We start from the raw sequence: 6000 nt of genomic DNA, 5'->3' as shown, positions 1-6000 counted from the left end.
CCCCAGGTGAACACGGGGAGCACATGCAAACTCCACACAGAAAGGCCCTCCTCGAGCAGCAGGCACCGAAGCATGGTGGAGGACACACCCAGTGCCCGCAGCGAGATTCGAACCTGGGACCTTCTTGCTGTGAGGCGACAGTGTTGCCACTGTGCCACCGTGCCACCCACGTCTTTAATGACATGTATAATTTGTTGATATCAAAATGATGTAACAATGGTCAATGGAAGAAAAAACATCAACCCATTGAGGGCAGGGCTGATCTAACCTGCATGAATTTCATCACAGCAACTCATAATGTGACTCAGTGGTGTGTATAGCCCTCATGCCACCCTCTTGGAGTCTGTTTCTGACGGTTTGGTCAGAAACATGCACACCAGTAGCCTGCTGGAGATCATTTTGTCGGGCTCTGGCAGTGCTCCTCCTGTTCCCCTTTGCACAAAGGAGCAGATAGTGGTCCTGCTGCTGGGTTGATGCACTTCTACAGCCCTGGCCAGCTCTCCTTGTGTAACGGCCGGTCTCCTGCTATCTCCTCCATGCTCTTGAGACTGTGCTGGGAGACAGCAAACCTTCCTGCCACTGCACATATGGATGTGCCATCCTGGAGGAGCAGGACTACCTGTGGAACCTGACTGGGCTGCAGGTACCGCCTCATGCTACAAGTAGTGACAAGGACACTAACAGAACTCAAGATTAGAGAAGAATCAGTCAGGAAGGATAAGGAGAGAGCAACTGTCTGTGGCCACCAAATGCAAAATCTTTCCCTTCTCTGGGGGTTGTATTGATTTTGCCTCTCCATTGCACCTGTTGCCACATTCATTTGCACCACAGCAGGTGTAATTGAGTCACAATCACTTGTGCTTCCTCAATGGACAGATTGATATCCCTGAAGTTTAACTTACTTGGTGTTGTACTGTGATGATTAAGTATTCCCGTAAGTTTTTGAGCAGTGTTTGATTAGATTCACCTTCATTGTCATCGTCAGAGTGCAGCACATAGACAATGAAATGCAGTTTAGCATAAGTGTAGGTAAAGATAATGTGACCTGTGGCACCTCCTGGCAGCATATGTTCTCAGGCTCTGACTGCATTGTTGCACAATTTCCACATGTAAACTAATACAAACAAATAAAAAAAATGCATGTATAAAGCTAAAGAAATAAGAAACCTTGCATACCAGCATTTTCAACCAATGACAGCACCCATGTTTTACATTAATGTGTGTGCTCTAGCTGGCTACTTTTTCTCAGCCTGAGGTGAATGGCCAGTAGTGCTGGTCAGCAGTATATCTGTGTGCGCTCTGCCCATTCATATGTAAATGACAAGGAGCGCTGGAACTAACTGTGCGTTCAGACCAAAAGAGGCAAAAGAGGCAAGGACGCCCGAGGCTGCGCGAGAAACAGGACAGCTTCCAAAGCGGCAAAATATTTTAGCCGCTTTGGTCGCTCTTCACGTGACTGACGTCAAAGTTAAATCGCGCTAGTCATTTAAAGGAGCCGCAAAGCAGACTTCTTGACAGCGGCATAGTGCTGCTTGCTGTTGTTCACCTTCAGTTTAAAGCATGCCTAGTTGCATAGGAGGTTTTGTGTGTCATTAAATACAGAAAAAAAAATCTCAGAGCATGAACATAAATCAAAATCACCATCTAGTCATGAGCGGATTGACGTATTGAGGAGGAAGCAATTAACAAAGGGCATTATGATTTACCCACCACAACATCAAACTTTTACAACTTTGAAATATACTAAAATTCTGTGGCAAAGACGTACCCTGGGCATGCAAGCCTTTCTTGCTTCATCTGAATGAGATGACACATTGCACAACAAAGCATTTTATCAACTAACTGACATTTAAATAGAGCAAAAATATCTTGATGTGTGCAGTGAAAAGTGCTTTTTTTTTTTCAAGTGTCTTCTTCGGGTGTACAGGCAGGCAGCAGCACACATCACAGCGATGTCACCCAAATCCATGATGAGTCCATATGAGTTTGACCATGCCGCCGTGTTAATGACCATGTTAATGATATAATAATAACAATTATGAGCGGGAGTTAATTTAATGTCATAACCGCCTAACCCCATTTTTCCCCATTCTTCCAAAAAAGTAAAACGCGCTTTGGCCACAAGATTGTTATGTTTTCCGGCTCTGAGGTAATTTTCTTTAGGCCTATAGAACACACACACACACACACACACACACACACACACACACACACACACACACACACACACACACACGGGTGCAAATGCGCGCTCCTTACGTCTCAGGTGCAGCATCTCTGTGCACAATCACACATGTGGTGTTGTCTGCTTGTCTTTCGTTTGGTGTCATACAAGTTAATCAAGTTCGTGTGTGTGTGTGTGTGTGTGTGTTCTATACCAACCACCTCCGCGACACGATCCCAGGCAATATTTTTTTTTATTTTGGTCCCGGTAGCCAAAAAGGCTGACATTGTAGAAGGATGGGATGAGCCCACACACAAGTGATCAATTTTTCGGCATCCATGACGGAACTAGGAACCAAAGTTACATGTATTGTTCTTTGGGGCCCGCTCGAGCGAAGGACACCTCTACTCTGATTGGTTGCCGCTGAACCGCGTCATAGCTAATTACCATAAAGTTAACTGAGATTCAACTTTTCATCTGGTGCCGCTTTAGCCGCTTTGGACGCTCTAGACACGCGGCTGACGGCGGCTGACGCTTTGGCCGCTCAGGACGCCGGGCTCTCATTGAAAATGTATTAACTTCCGGCGTCCTTGCCTCTTTTGCCTCTTTTGCCTCTTTTGCCCTGAACGTACAGACTTGGTGCTTCCTAGCGTGAGCATTGACCGCCTGAACTGCGGGCCTCTCACCTGCCCCCTGTACAGGCGGCGCTCCTATTGAAGAGAAAAAGATAGAAAGACGTTTTTAGACTAACCAATCAGAAGCATCCTGCTGAATTCTCTGGGGTTCTGTAGGAGCCTTTCCTCCTTCAGGATCCGATTCAGGTTCGAACATGTACGATTAAACGACTGAAGAACGTTCACTACCGCCATGTCCGCTACTTTCACAGGGGCAGTGATACGTAAGTCTACGCTCTCCCCGTTACCACGGTAACATGGGTGGGACAGCAGCAGCTCATTTGCATTTAAAGGTACAGACACCAGAAACGGCACATTCTCAAAGGGACTGAAACGAGGGAAATAGAGGGGGGCGAGAATCTATTCCTAAAAGCTATTTCTAGCAATCAGCTTCAAAAACATGTTTTATGGAAATCATCGACCCATGTAACTTATTGAAAAAGCTTCATAACATGTGGTATGCTTTGGATAGGCATTTAAGGCTCATTTTTACTGGGATGGTAAGGGACTGCAATGAAACAAGAGCAATGGATTAGCAGCCGATTACTGCAAAATTAATAGTTTCCATAAAGGAGATAAATTTAGAGCTGTTAAAAGCAAAAGAGTGCACTGTGGTGCAAATCGACAGAAGAAGAAACAGCAGATCTTTAATATAGCAAGTTGTTTCATTTCAAATGAGGTGAATCTGGTTGATTTGAGTTGTGTGTAAAGTTTCATGGGACATTTGAGTAGAAAAGCCTTTTAGAGGCAGCAGTTGTTGAGTTTTTTTCCTCCCTCTCCAGTGAGACTAGATGGACACACACGTTGGATTATTGATCAAACTACTCAGTGGATTATGCTGGAGAGCTTTATACTTTTACTTGTTTTCTTCAAGAATATAAATTGTTTGTTGGAGAAATTCCATTTTTGTGGTGGACAGACAGTGATTCTGTCATGTTTTTTCCAAGCTAGGACCAAAAATGCTGCACACAGACACTGAGACAGGGAGGTTTGAAAGGAGCAAAGTCTTAAATTAAACAACTCCCACTCTTGAAATGTGCAAGACACGAATCAGATGGTCCAACAGTTATCTTGAACAGAGAACGAGCAGGCAAATGAAGACTCCAGAGAGCTGAAGGATTCACTCAAAACTTCACTAAAACCGGGACCAAGCCCAGTTACATGTTCATTTAGCATGTTCCAGCACTCAGGCAGCTGTTTCTTTCTCTGCCTTTGTCAGAATGTCAAACCGAGGGACAGAGGGTTTATCTTGGAGCGGTATGGTACTTTTACACCTTTCTTTACTCCCTCTCTCTCTCTCTCTCTCTCTCACTCACACACACACACACACGCACTACCTCACTGGACATAACATGGCACCAAGGCACTTGAACATTTATGCAAGGTAACATTTTTTTAATGTGTTTACAAAATTTGAACAATGATAGGGAATGTTCCTCTTGCCGCCGATGGGGATCCAGGAGTAGATGTCGCTCGTGCCGCCGATGGGGATCCGGGAGTAGATGTCGCTCACGCTGTCGATGGGGAACCAGGCGCTGATGTCTTCGGTCCAATGTTGGTGATCATCCTCGGCCCTCCTGCCAGACTTCCCAACCCATTCCTTTCGAAGTGCCCCCAGTCTCTAACCTGCTGCCATTCCTTTCATCTGTTCACCTGCTCAGCCAGTACTTTTCCAATCTCACTCTCATTGCCAGCCACGCCCACCTGTCCACTCACCTGATCCTCATTCCCAATCAGCCCAGTATTTAAGCTGCTCTCTCACACTCACTCATGGCCACATTGTACTTTGTATCCATGCAAGACTCTCCAGCATTCACTGTTGGCTTGACCACTTGTTACCGAACCTGCCTGCCTTCGACTACGTTTGATCTCCTGTTCCCTGGTAAATACCTGAGTCTTCTGTCTCTGACCACAAGTTTTGCTGTGCACTTCCTGGTTTTTTGTCTGCCTGTACTTGTTTGGCGTGTGCTTCAAACACTTCAAAAGAGTGAAAATCAGTGTTTTGCAGCATCAATATATATATATATATATATATATATAGAGAGAGAGAGAGAGAGAGAGAAACATCATATCCAAACTGTACTTTAGAGTAGTGTTGCTGCTCATGTGTCTCTGAGTCTGAGATTAACGTCAGTAAAAGCAATCTGTGTACTGGTGGCACTGCATTTGGGTCCGAAGATCACCTGTTACAGTCCAATGTGGCCCGTCATGGATCCAGCAAGTTCCACATCACCACAGAGTTGCTTGGAGAGGGTTGAGGGCATCTTCCAGGAGGAGGTTGACTGGTGGTGACTGGACTGGAAATGGGCCCCAGAACCACCCACTGGGTCAGGATGACAGTTAGCTGCCTGACTAAGTCATCTAACACCAGCTCCCGAGGTACTGCCAACTGGCTGGCTGCAGTAGCGGCGGACGTCAGAGCCTCATGTCACTGGAAGACGCCCTCAAGCCTCTTGAAGCCAGTCCGTGGTAAGGTGGAACTTGGTGTTTCCATGTTAGGCCAGATGGTACAGTAACAGGTGCATTTAGGACCCAAATGCAGTACCAGCAGTACAGAGATGGCTTTTACTGACTTTAATCTCAGACTCAGAGACAGAAGCAGCAACACACTCAAATGTACAGTTTGGATATAATGTCTCTCTATATATTCAATGCTGCACAACACCAAGTCTCTTGAAATACATGGTGAAGTGCACACACACCAAACAAGTACAGGCAGATGGAAAAACCAGGGAGTGCAGGGCAAAAGTTGTGGGCAGAGACAGAGAACTGACATATGTACCAGGGAACAGGAGATCAGATCAGATCAGATCGAAGGCGGGCAGGTTTGGTAACAAGAGGTCAGTCCAACAGTGAATACTGTGAGAGCCTTGCATGGATACAAAGAGCAATGTGGCCATGAGTGAGTGTGAGAGAGCAGCTTAAATACCGGGCTGATTGGGAATGAGGATCAGGTGAGTGGACAGGTGGGTGTGGCTGGCAGCGAGAGTGAGAGTGGATAAGTACTGGCTGAGCAGGTGAAAAGATGAAAGGAATGGCAGCAGATAAGTGACTGAAGGCAGTGTCACTTGTGCTCGTCCATCCTCTGCTGGGTGTGCTGGTAGACTGTCTCCACCTCCATGTTCACCTCCACCCTGTAGCAAAGATGACACAGAGTTAAAA

The sequence above is a fragment of the Chaetodon auriga genome, chromosome 11 (assembly GCF_051107435.1).
Source record: "Chaetodon auriga isolate fChaAug3 chromosome 11, fChaAug3.hap1, whole genome shotgun sequence".
In the NCBI taxonomy this organism is placed as follows: Eukaryota; Metazoa; Chordata; class Actinopteri; order Chaetodontiformes; family Chaetodontidae; genus Chaetodon; species Chaetodon auriga.
This window is presented reverse-complemented; position numbering follows the sequence as displayed.